This window comes from Seriola aureovittata, chromosome 9, assembly GCF_021018895.1.
Source record: "Seriola aureovittata isolate HTS-2021-v1 ecotype China chromosome 9, ASM2101889v1, whole genome shotgun sequence".
NCBI classification, from domain to species: domain Eukaryota; kingdom Metazoa; phylum Chordata; class Actinopteri; order Carangiformes; family Carangidae; genus Seriola; species Seriola aureovittata.
The window spans coordinates 26,044,633-26,058,531 of NC_079372.1; the positions used below are offsets into that span (position 1 = coordinate 26,044,633).

Genomic DNA, 13,899 nt, shown 5'->3' on the forward strand with positions numbered 1-13,899 from the left:
GAGAAGAAAAGATGGAAAGATACAGAAAAAGTTAAAAGGTAAATAAATAGTTGGAGAGGAGGGTGTTTAAAATATTAACCTGCAAAAACGGGTGAATGAAAAATGCCTGTTTCACCGTGTGACTGTGTGGCCTCACCTGTGTTTGGATGGTTACCTTGCTTAGCAGCCTGGTGCTACAACTGGTGCCAGCACTTTTAATAGGAAGCAGTGGCGGTGCGATGCTGCGTTTGTATACACCAGAGGTCGGCAGCTGGCGCCCTGCGGGTCAAAACTGGCCTGCCAGCAGTAATATCTGGCCCACCAGATTATTTTGATAATCTGATTTTTTTAAATTTATTTTACAATATCAGACCGACAGTCCCGCGTATAATGTCCAAATAGAGAATCTAACCCTATATGAAGAAAGCTTATATTTTTATCCATGTTAAGAGTAAACAACGCATCACGCCGCAGGCTGCACTGTAGTCAGTCCACAGCAACCGGTGCTAAAATAGATCTGTCATGGCAGCTTTACCCACAGAATTACTTCCTCTTTTTTTGCCTACAAAATAGAAAAAGTTATTATTATTATTATTTCAAGCTATTGTAAGCTTTTATTCTGAAAAGTTAGGACAGGAAGTTATGAAAATTATAACACCAGTTAAGTAAATCAGTCAAACAAGTAATAAGTGAGTGTGGGCCACAGCACCACATGAACAGTAACAAAGCAAATTCCAGCTGCGTTTGTATCAATCAATTTCTTAAAACAGTCTTTGATTTTGTTCCGTCTAATGGATTAGAAAAAAAAGGGACCCCTGGCATTCAGTAAAGAAAGTAAAAGTTGAGGCTGGTACCAGTTAAAATACCATATAGAGAGATAATTACTGAATGTAAATATATGGAAATGCTGTTGCAGAAAAAAATGCCAACCACACATATATTCTAACTTTAGGAAAAGCTGGTTTATGATACTATGTGACTTGATTTTACAACACAGGAAAGGCAGCAATAATAATATCCTCAATCTGTGCTGCAGATGAACAGTAGGAAGCTCTGATTTCTCACCTGCACCAAATGCACCAAATACTTAATGAGCTGTAGGAAATTCTTAAATACAAATGATAAAAAGCAATTCAGCTACAAAAATTGCAGAATGAACACTACATCTGTTATTGTTTTCCATCCACCAAACATCTTTTTTTTCAATTTCTTATAAATAACAATATAATAGCCCCATATAATATAGCCATCCGATTGGATGACAAGTTGCCGTCTTAGCAAATGAGGTTGCAGTTAGGCACAGGAAAAAAATATGGCCCCTTGTCTTCAGAAAAGCCTGCACTTGTTAAAACACCTCGGTGTTCCATGAACAATGGTAGAGATCAGCAAAACAAACACTTATTCATATGCAAATGTCATTAATTAGATCAGGAGAAAAGGGCAGAGAGGGGAAGAAGAAAGAGTAAGACATGTAACCATGGAGAATGTTGGGTAAATAAATTGCTGCTGCGGGAGAACAGGAGAAGGAGGAGGGTGGGTGGAGACAAGTGGGGAGGAAGAAAGGAGAAGTGGAGAGGAAAGGGGGGGGGGGGGGGGAGAGAGACCAGGGATGGAGTTAAAGCACTAGGGGACTTGTGAGCGAGCAGATGAGCACAAACAAGGACCTGAAATTAGGTACTTGTTGGTGTGGAGTGATGGTGGGTGGGCAGAGAGAGAGGAAGGGAGGAAGAGGACTGGACGAGGAAGGGCAGACAAATTTTTCAAAACGTGTCATTTAGAATAAAGATGGCTATGATTTACCCTTGATCTGAAAGGAAAAGGTACAATCAGTCTGGTTTTGAAGAACTGAGTTGAGTCCAAAGAAAAGAAGATATGAAGTTACTCAAACCACTCTGAAGTGATTTCACAGTAGATATGCAAGAAAGAAATGAGGAATTTAGGTAGAAGACGAGAAGGATAAAATGACAGACAGTAAGTAAGAAAAGAAGAAGGGTGGAGAAAACAGGAAGAGGAACTGAGAGATAAATATGGAGGAACTGAAGACAGAAAAAAGGAAAAGGAGGCAGAGTTTGATGAGTTAGCTGAAGTGAAGGAGGAGAAAAAGAGGTAGACAGATGGAGAAAAGGATATAAAATGAAGTAGTGGAAGGAAAGAGAAAGAAAAAGGGGAGATAGAAGGGTGAAAGGAGAGATGGAAGCAGTTGGAGAAAAGACAAATGAGGAGGAAACAAAAAGTGTCAGATGGAAAGAAAACGTACAAGACCACAGGTGAAGTAGGAGAACAAAATATTAAAGGTTAATTTGATGTTTTCCAATTCTGCTGTCTGTGGACACAATAATAAGTGAGGAAAAGGCTGAAGAGGAGGATAACAAATGAAGGAAGAGCGGTGTGAGTGGAGAGGCAGAGCGAGGAGCGTATATATATATATATATATATATATATATATAAAGAGAGAGAAGGAGATTAAATTTGAGGGGACAGGAGGCAGAGCAGGGGAAACAGGGAGGAGGGAAGGACAAAACAAGGAAGATGAAGATGTGAGAGGACGGAGGGGTGATAAATGGAGAACAGCGAAGCTTCTTCTCAACCTGTGTGGATTCCCCACAGGACGGTGAGGAGATGATTCACGGCGTCACAGGGAAACTGCAACAGGATTTCGGCTGTTGAGACGCTGAGAGAGCAACAGGCAGACAGCAGGCCAGACTGACACTGTCCTCAACACATAAAACAACGGCTGTGGTCATTTGCTCAAATGCTTAAACGGCCCTTTGATGTTTTTTTTAGCCTCTTTCAATGTGCAAACTGTCCTTTTATTAGAGGAAAAGGCAAATATCATACCTGCGTAAAAAGTCAGCAGCAGTATGCTACACACCATTTTTTTAAAAATTTAAACTTCATCTTTGTGGTCAGTTAAAAGTTTTGATGGCAAGTTTTTTTTTTTCCTTCTGTGAAAAGAGCTGAATTTTTTTTTTTTTTTCAAACAAACTTTGAAAAATAGGCCTTCCAAAAAAAAATGAAGAGAATATTGGAATATTGTATTTATTATTTTGGTGTGTACTGCTGGTTGCGGCTAATGTAGCCTCAAGCAGGAATGACTCACTCCTTTCTTACACCACATCCACAGTTGTTTTTGTTATTTTTTCATTTTCAAACTTGTAGTCTTCAGCCCAAACTAATTCTGACTTTGTTCATCTCCCTCTGGAGCCTCAAAAGACTTTATACAGCTTTTTTCACATCGGCAGCAGCAGTACTCCCCTACACCTGTAAACACACTTTGATGTGTAAAACCAGTGGAGTTGCCCCTTAATAGCTAGAGGCTACTGCCTTTGCTGTGATCAAAGGAAAACTCTGGCTGATTACAACTTTCATCTTATTTTCAGTGTATGGATTAGTTCCAGCAGCCATAATAACATAATATTGAAAGTTATTTTGTGATATGTTGACATTGCTCAAAATAGGTCCAACAGGGCAAGAACCACGAGCAATCAGACAAACCAGACTGTTCAAACCACTTCATGTGGCAGTTAGAGTAAAAAACCTTGTTATAAAACTGTGTGTGCTCATAACTACTGCAAGTGTAATAGGTTTAAGTTAACCCTGGAGGATAAGCGAGGCTGTGGGAGGATTTTACAGCTGACAGTTTGGGTTTTAATTCAGTTTGTCTCACTTTGTTTCCTCCTACAAATTATCTTGCTAACCTGGGGGTGTGTGTGTGCTCATGTTTCTTACCTTGTGTGATGTTTTTACAGATTATCAAATCTCAGCAGTTCACTATAGGTGATATGATATCGAACTGTTTGTCACACCAACAAAAATAAGATCCAAGTGGTATTAAACCAGAGTTTCCCCTGGAAAATGAAAGAGTAGTTATTAAAGTTAAAGATAGTGCTCACAACAACAGACTGATTAAACATGTAGAGCATCGTGTTGCAGACATTGAAAGACCTGAGCCTCTTCTTTACCTCTTGTCCTTGCACTTATTGAATAGATTTAGTAATTACACTTTACACTAAGGTTTCCTACTGCACTTAAGCTTTACTGTTGTGAGTCTCTTCGGATAAAAGCATCTGCCAAATGAGTAAATGTAAATGTATGTAAACGCAATTATCTGTACTGATATCATTACTGGGTTTTAGCCCGTAGGTCTCTCTTAGCAAGAAGTCGCTGCACTGACTCAGTGACTTGTGATCAGACTTTATGATACGTGCAAACTAACCAGCCATGAGAAGCCAATCAACGCTTCCTGATAGCAGCATAGAAAAGATTCACCTGCAGTACTTTGGGGGAGGAAAGAACTTGCAGCATGAGTAGAGTGTCAAGTTTACTTACCATTGTTCGACATGAAGCAGGTGGGTTCATGGGAAATGTGGTTTTAAGTAATGTCAACTCCACTGGCTACGAGTTTTCTCTAATTTAGTCTCTCTTACAAAGTTGACCCAAATTGCACAAACGTAGTGGATTAAACTGACAGTCATGTTTGAAATTGTACAAGCAGTACCTTTTTAAAGCCTAAATTGTTACATAATTTATCACAAAAATGACCCAAGATCGTTTTGACAATTTTCTCCTCTCAGATGATCCTGATTAGTGGCAGATAAACGGGGCGCAGGTCATCGGTCTCTCCTTCTCCAGATCTTAATTAGACGGGCTTTATATTTATCCATTGAGACATGGAGCACCATCCAACCCTATCCAAACTAATTTCACACATGATTACACCCGTGCCCTCAGAACAATAGTGTAATGATAGGTATGATGTCAACTTACGGGGAATGTGGAATCAGACAGGAGATAGTCAGGGATAATGCAGTTTGGATTGAACGCTAGAATGACTTCTTGAAATATTTACACAAAGACAGTGGGTCAGCTTGTTGCATTAAAAACAAACAAAAGTAAATCCCAGTAGAATCAACTGCTTTTTGTTTGCAGTCCATGTCCAGCCAGCTAGAACACAGTCATTTGACTCGCTTACAAATCACAGATAATGTATGAATTTGGGGTCAGAATGAAATAAGAGGACAATTAATATAGTAAAGGTCACTATGGGGCAGATTTATGAACCTACTGCAAATGACTTGTGGCTGCTAAATTTTGCATCGCAGCCTCTTTTACATTTAGCAGAGTACTTACTAAGACAACAGCTGCAGCTGTGTTCATTTGAATGCTCTGCCGCTAATGATCATCTGATGCTGAGCTAAACACACGTCTTGAAATCTTGAAAGGAAGTCGAAATATTAGTTCAAGAAAACAATTAACATGGTTCAGATCTTCAATCACATGTTCCTTCTGTAAAAGGACGTGCAAATGGAAGAAAAAGGCAGTTAAATGATGCTGTTCAAAAAGGGTCATTGATTGAATTTGGACTATTTTAATAACTGCAGTATCGAATAAATTAAAAGCCCATAAAATTACATTTTACTGTTACTTCCTCGTCTTTGTCAAAAGTTCTCTACCACACTGACAATAGCTGCTCACTAACGCAAAACCTTCTGCCATGGTGATCAGTCGGCTTCAGGTCTCATTTGTTTAAATTTCCATTTCCTTATTGTCTTACATAACAAAACCCTAAAATGCATTACCCCGAATGCCAGTGAAAAAATCAAGTCATGTTCTGTATTAAATTATCACTAATTGCTACTGACTTGTTTGACTTATCTGACTTGGTAAATCAACCCCCGCAGTGTCATATTGCACTCAACCTTATCTGCTGCCATCATGATTAAAATGGATGAATAAACAAAATGGCTGCCGTCAAACTCTAGTGAAAGTTTCTGAAGATGACTTTAAAACTTTTATTCTAGACTTTTACGTCACTGAAAAGAAACTTTCCAGAAAATGTAACAACCACCTACATACACAGTCAAATACACACACACACACACACACACACACACACACACACACACACACACACACACACACACACACAGACACAGACACACACAGACACACACACACACTGAAGTGAAAGGTACTGTGTTTCTGAACTTGCATGAACAGTTTAATTAAATCTCTCCAGATCTCTTAGTGCATTTCACAATTATAGCCCTCTTGTTAGCTGGTTTCAGGAAACATGACTGACATACGATGCCACTTTTCATTTGATGCTGGATGAGGGCTGGAGGCTGTGTTAGCAACCACATAATTGATTTAAGCAAGTTTACAGGTGATGTTTCTCATGCAAACAAAATATGCTGGTTAAATTGTATGCTAATATGCTAATATAAGAAAAGGAATCAAAGATTTGCATACCAGAAAACATGAAGTCTTTTATAATAAAGATAATTAAAAAACAAAATAACTGAACTGTACTGTGAAAAGAGACTTCCAAACGTCTGCAAGAGTCTTACAGAAGAAAAAGCTAACAAATGTGCAACAAAGGACTGAGTAATGAATTCTAGGGACTGCAGAATGAGAGACATTAAATGATGCTATGGGCATCAACTGAAGAATCACCCAATGCTCCATAATCGAAGATTAATAGAGCAGGCTAAAACAGATGGTAAAGACAATTTAAACACTTGCCCTGGCAGATTAAACTACTACAAAAAATGAGAAGTGAGCATTTAGAGCTGAAAGAATATAGGTGGAGAGAGAGAGAGAGAGAGAGGTAGAGAGAAAAATGAGTATGGTTGAAGGAGAAGAGGTGAGGTAATAGGCTGCTTTAATGGCTACAGATAGTATCCTGTAACACAAAGGTCACAGGTTTGTTCCGCTGCAGCCACCGGGTCTTCATCAACTACCTTGATGGGAACACTGGACTCTGTACCTGCTTGTGGCTGACAAAAGCCTCGCCTGTGATGTCCGCAGGAGTTGAAAGGTTTCCCGATAATGCACAATATTTGCCAGGAGACAGCGGTCAGCAATCACGAGGCTGGAGCTCTAATGCTTTTGGCAGAGCTTCGAGCGAGGCTGGCTGGCTGGCTGGCAGTGGCAATGACAAGGCTGTCAAATGAGGAGATGCCGGCCGACCGAACACGCTCAACGCTTCCACAACCTGTGCCCAGATTTATAGAAAAATCATTCATTATTTACAGGCTGCGGAGGGCTGCCGCTGTATGCATTATTGCACCGCTGTGCAGGAGTGAGGTGTTGCATGACTCCCAATGTGTGAATGTACAGCTGCTGACAGCGGCAGAAACTGTGACAGAATGTCAGGTGAGGCTCTAATGAACATCTCATCCCAGAGTACGGCCGCCCGCTCTCAGTAATATCCTCAGATCTCAGTTTGTGAGTCTCTTTTGAAGATAATGAGGGCAGCATTGCTTGTTCTGTATGCATGAAGGAATGTATGAACCAGAGGGAGAGAAGATCTTCATTTACCCGTGTAGAGGTCTTTGGTTTCCAGTAAGTGAGGGTTCAAATTATAATCACTTCTATTGTTGCAGGTCTTTATGTGTCTAATAATTAAGTAAATCAAAGCAAACTTGCTCTCATCTTCAATCAGTTGGAGTGTTGTAAACAGTACAAGAAAAAAGAAAAAGGCAGGATGGAGTGTGAAGTGTGAGGTAGAGGGAGAAAGACATGTATTGGTGCACTTTTGGAGACAATCTGTTTGTTAACTGGCTCAGCATCAAACTGCTGCCAGTGTTGATGTCTCTCTCTATTAGAGTTTGGGTGAAATTATAATCAGATGTATTGGTTTTATCTGTGCTTCACTCCCTTTTAGATGGAATGATCTTGATATAGTCCAGCCCAAATATCACGATATTCTGATATACGATAGTATTGTATTTAATGTTTCAGGTGCTTTTTAAAAATAATACTTCAGGTTTAAGCGATGCTGCAACTAAACAGACTTTTCTAAGTTTTATTTGTCACATACCATTGTACATTGAACAGTAAGCAAAGCAGTGAAATGAGGGTCGGACTCAGCAGCAGGGCAGACTGTGTAAAACTGCACAGTCTTGATATTATGTTACGGTTACAAATACTGCATATGGGGTGAAATATCACAATATTTGATATTATTGAATTTGTTTTTATTAATGGCCAGCCCTATAATCATAACTGACTGACTGACTGATGATATGTCCGCCACTGGTCAGCGGAGTGTCGAGCCACAGTCTAACCGAAGTGGAGGAGTGCTTCCAATACACTGAGCATTCATTTAGCCTGACTCTGTGTTTACGTTAGCTGATTTTGGAAAGAGCTGGTGCTTTTTTTAATCTTTTTTCCCCAGTGATGCATCTGTCTCATCAATCTGATTTTCAGTTGACACAGAAGCTGAGGTGGTGCTTCCTAGAAGAAATGATGAACTGATTTTCACACTGTTCAAAGAATCATGTTATATCTGTACATGGACTTGCAGCTCTGGTTACCTCATTCACACTTGAGGATATTTTTCTGTATATGTATTTGTTTAATGTAGGCTAGTTAGCTACCTAGCTATGAAGGAGGATTATCTCCCTATTCTTAATCCATCAAACCAAGCTCTGATCTCTGATTGGTCGATTATTTTTCAGTTGAAACAGCCATTAATGGGCACCGTTTTGGAGGAGTCTAGAACCAGGCTAGAGAAAGACACAGTGGCAATCCTAGATTTTTGAGGGGCCCTGGCCAAGAAGCCCATTGAAGGTTTACATGCAGACACTACAATTTAGATCCCATATCCAGAATATTGGTTGACGCTACAATTTATAGATGTTCCCTCATTGCCTCACATTCAGGCAGTCCGTAGACACTAGCCACAGCTCATCTTGGTCCCCACTTAGGGGCATTTTGGAGGTTTTTCAAAAAAGGTTTTCTCCTTAGTTTTTTGCTAACGAAGCAGTACTAGCAGTACTATAGTAATATCACACCAGAAAACTACAACACCTGTCATGGCTAAACAGCATGTCCGAGTGACATAACTGATGCAGATAATGCATAAGCACGGTCTCCTTAACACATAAGCAGCCAATGATTAATCACTCTCTTATTCTGAAACCTGATTATTAACACTAGCCAATCAGAGGTCATTTTACTCTGAAGAGGCCTTTAAAAGTCACTCCACTGATTTGGAGGCTGCAAACTCCAATGACCCGACAGTAGAGGACACATTTATTGATTGCCTTTTTTCCACGCTTTAGATTGTGAGCATCGAAATGCATCCTTCATCAAAATATTGTCATTATGTGTGGTTATAAATTAGCAGCAGGCCCCATTAGGAAAACTGTGAGATATGGTTTGTGCTTTGAATAAATCAAGGCTGCTGGCATAATGCTGATACCATCTCCATAAATTGCGTTTTAAATTATGTTTTCCAATTTTCCAGAACGGTTTGTTCCTTTACATTTGAAAAAAAAAAGATGTTTTCCCACAAACCAGAGAGAGACCAGAGAACAGGGGCAGAGGATTTTGCTTATATTCTTACCAGTATTTGCTTTCCTGGTCTATTGTCTGAGATGACTTGCTAACAGTGCGCTGAAATTTTACCACGAAAAAGTTTTGACGTTTTGTAGAAGCTCAAGGGCAAAATTTGATGAAACAATGACGATGGTTTGATGGTTGATACTTTTATTGTGCGTCAATCCTCACTGGTTTCTAAAAAGCACATCTGAAGCCTCCAGTACATCCCTTCGCTGTGCAGACTATTATTGCTATGTAGCAAGAATATAAAAAAAAAAAAAAAAAAAAAGCATTAATGGGGCTATGTTGTTTCTCTGGAGAGAAACACTGTGCTGATGGTGATTTAAAGCTCTGAAAAAGCACTTGGATCATATCTGATAAAAGTGTCTCCCTTTCTGCAATCTTCTGCTTTTCACAGTTTCTTATTTATCTCTATGTTGTCCTCTTGCCATAAAGTTTTACCACATAGAAGATGATTTACTGGGAAACAAAGATAAGAACAGATGAAACAGAGTGTTTGTGTAATTGTTTGGGGACAGAAACAGAGAGGCTGTGGCAAAAGAGACAGAAATACAGATTGACATTGAGAGGAGGAGAAGAAGAACAGTGACAAAGTTGCAGCTGTGATCAATCTGAAGTTTAATGAGTGTCGGACTGAATCTAATTGTCACCTTCACGTTTGTAATTTGGAGAGTAACGGATGGTTAGTTGATTTTACACTAGTGAAAAAGGGCTCCTTTAAAACAAAGGCTGAGTGAAGTCACAAGCTGTGTCCCAATTCAGGAGTTGCATGCTTCGTAGGACGTGACCTACGCAGGCCTGGCCCTCAATGCTCTCTGTGACCTACAGCTAAGCAGCGTTGGTGCATAAGGATGTTTTTAATCTTCAGAGAAGCATAATTACAGCTTTAGTATGCAATCATAATATAAACTATCCCAGCAGTATAGTATCTTATCAAATGTGAATTAAATTGGGACATTTCATATTTCTATCTGAATATATAACATATACCTCTGTTTCTATTTCTGTGGATGAATAGCTACAATAAGTTTCCATATAAGCTGACTTTCCTCAAGCCTTAATTGTTGACCGTGTCACTTGAAGGAGCTATTTGTGAGTTTTGCTATTGCTACAAAGTCTAGCAGAAACGTTGCATGTTCAGCATCAAACTTCATTCCTTTACTCTCCAACAGCTGTCTCTAGTAGTGGAAAGCAATGCTAATGTTAAATCTCATCTCTATCATATCTTTTCTTCTACTGAAGTTAGCATGCTAACAGCTAGCCCCGTCCCGTCTCATCACTTTCTGGTAGCGGCTCAACGTAGCCTCCGATCTGCCCTGAAGATGTAGCTCTTCTCAGAAGATGTATTATAATATTTTGTCTTGTAAACACAATGATGCCCGGGGCTCTTGTCAAGCGACAATCACCACCACCTGCTCCTGGCAAGAAACAACATTCAGTGGGAGAGAAAACTTTTATACTTAACTAGCTACAGACCATAAGAACATGCAATATAAAAATAAAAAAATAAAAACATTTAACGGCTGGATCACATCTATGCTGCTGTACAGGTTTCTGCAGCTTATCGAAATAACTACTTTTAAACAGCAAATGATTTTGGTGCGACGAATATGTAAGTCACTACTGAGTGGTTGGCAGGGGAAGCTTCATGTGACAGGTCTTAAAAATTTAGGACAACTGTAAAGTGGCAGTTTCAGAGTGTCAGTGTTGTCGAGCTTGAGTGGTTTGTGGTGTTTTACACCAGAGGAAAAAGATCTAACACCGGCGAGTCCGCTCTTTTTATCCTTCAACCTTTTCACCTCCTGCTTGGAGAGAAAATGTCCCACCAACGTCAACTTTTCAGTTTAGCCAGCAAAACTAATCTTCCACATCTCAGTGAGTGAAGATGAGAGCAAGCTCCTCTCTTCACAGCTTCATGAGACTAAAAAAAAATCTTGCAAAATTTTGATAGAGGTTTGCAGTGGAAGCAATGGACTGAGTCGATCTGCAATTTCTGTCTCAACTATTTTAGGTTCACCCTGAATATTTTTGACCTATTTGGCATATGAATCCCTTTTTTGTTATATTTTAGTGTATGTACTGTTTGTGAAGCTGCATGTATACAGCAGTGATTGCTCAGTATCCATCTCTTTTCTATAAGGCCTGATGCTTTTGTAACTTTCCAATCATAAAATGAGATTGTAACACAAAAGGAAGTGTTTATTACTTCTCTTTAAAAATATCTGGGTTATTTTTCTGGAGCAGAAAGGACATGTTAGGAGGCACAAAACATCTCTTCTCTCTCTCCATCTTCTTCCATTTTCTTTCACAGCATTAGCTAACAGCATTAGAGGAGATTACTTTTCAACTGCTGTTCTTCAGTAGTGTACTTAGATATCTCTCCTGCTGACAATTTATTATTTTTACTTGGCAGGACATTGATACTTGATGTGTGTGTGTGTTAAAGGGAAGGAAATACATAGAAAGTCAGGACTGTAGAAGGGGGATGCATAACCTGAAATTACCCAATGGATGATCACAGGAGATCAATTTTAGATTTATTTTTACACAAAAGGATTTTTTTAATCTTTAAAATTGAATGGGCGACTTGTGTCAGGCTTAAAACACACATTCAAAGAATTAAAGCAGTGAGTAAACCCACGTTTGAGGAAAAGTTTGGCTGGTGGTTTGGGGTCATACAAACACAATCATGTAAGTGTAACATGCACTAAAGTCCTGTAATTTCTAGCAGTGGAATGCGTAAAAAGTATGCATTAAAAAACACCTGTACTTCCTCTTTCATATTTGACATCAGTTCATCAGTTTGTGTGTGTCTGTGGGGAACAGTAAAAATGGCATGAGGTCCAGGAACAAGATGAGGCTACACTGGCCGTCCTCTGTGGTTGATGCTCTTTCAGTATTACTGATAGCTCAGCTCAGTGCAAATATGATCCACAGACTTATGTAGTAAACAGTTTTCATTAAAGTAATGATGTATGATTGTGTTTACCTGACAGGTACCTCTTGTGATCAAAAAGCAACGGTGGTGGCAAATACGATGACATTAAAGTGTGGGCTAACAAATTGTATGATTTTGACTAAGGAGACCTTTTTTTCCCCTATCAATAGTATGTATTATTCTTTATTATTTCAAAAAAAAAACAAATTTCAATGATTTATTTCAGTCGTTTCAAGTCAAATTTGCTTCTTTTACAGTACAACTGCATATTTGTTACAGAAGGTAAACCTATACAGTTTGCATTGCTCAAAACTCTAAAGACAATGCTGTGTAATTGAAAACAAACCAGTTTGAGGTGACCAAGGAAGAGGCAGAGAAGCAGCATAGCTGATTCCAGAGCGTCTATATTTTTCGCATATTTTCTCTTGTTTTCAAGCATGACAATGGCAGCAGGTGCTAATTGTTCAAAACAAGGAGATAACAGTAATATGTGTAGGAAATCTCTGAGCAGAACACAAGACAAACACATCTGTGGAGGACAAATGATTGGAGCTGACTTTAAAGAACGGCTCTTATTACAGCAGAAGCAGTGATTTTAGATGAAAGAGGAGAACGTGCTATTTCTTGTTCCTTTTTTAATGGTAGTGACTCAGAAAACAATATTTTAAAAAGGGCACAAAGTAGAGTTCACTTTAGTTACGGAGCTGCAGAATTTTCATAAGTTGTAACAATTTGTGTTGAATTTGGGTCAAAAACACAAAACTTATGTCATAAACATTTCAAACATTTAAGTTTGAGTCTTCATTTGAATGTGCAGTAAAGTGCAGTTGGCTTAAAACTATTTGCTATGTGCTATTTGTAAATTTTACTATTGCTACATAGCCAGCATTAGCATTACCAGTGTTGCCAAGAGCTGCTGCCATAATTACTTTTACTATGCAAGAGGTTGTAATACATCCTCTCAGCAGCTGCTTCTTCGGGGCAGACTGGACACTATAGTGACTTGGTATCGGAAAGTGACAAGACAGTTCAGACAGGAGCTCTAATGTTTGACTTGTGTTAATTAGAGAAACATTGCAGTCTCTTTATCGCTCCATACAGATCTGATGTTTTTGTCTGTTGCTGTGGAAGTTTCAGTGAGAAATAAGTCTGTTTGTCTGTGTCTGTTTACATTGGACTTTTTCCGTTTTCTTAAATTTTCGAAAAACTCAAAAGCTTTGATGGAATCCCGGTTAGTGAGTTAGCACTGAAATAATAAATAAACTGTCAGCTAATTGACTAAAACTTAATAAACCACAATTTTAAAATGTGTAAAAATCATGATTCTCTTGCTTTTCTTGGTTTACATGGTTGTATACCAAATCTATTTATATGTTTTTACTATTTTCCAATCTGCTGTAAAACAAATGTTTAATTATAATTTTCAGATATATCAATAATAATAATCTTTAGTTGTAGCCCTACAGGAAGTGTATATTTTCTGGGACAATGATTTGGGCTCAGGTGTGAGATTGGATCACAGTTAGTTTCTAGTGGCCATCAATTAGTATAAATAACACAAATATTACATGAATGCACCGTGCAACAAAGGTGTCATACTGAATTGAATCAGTGCTGCTCCCTGAACACTG

The 13,899-nt window shown here is 38.8% G+C and overlaps 1 protein-coding gene across 2 annotated transcripts in view; it reads left to right on the plus strand.

Moving 5' to 3' along the window:
- Positions 1-13,899, plus strand: part of oprl1 (opiate receptor-like 1) — a 93,380-nt gene that overhangs the window by 35,621 nt on the left and 43,860 nt on the right. The gene's annotated exons all lie outside the window — the stretch shown is intronic.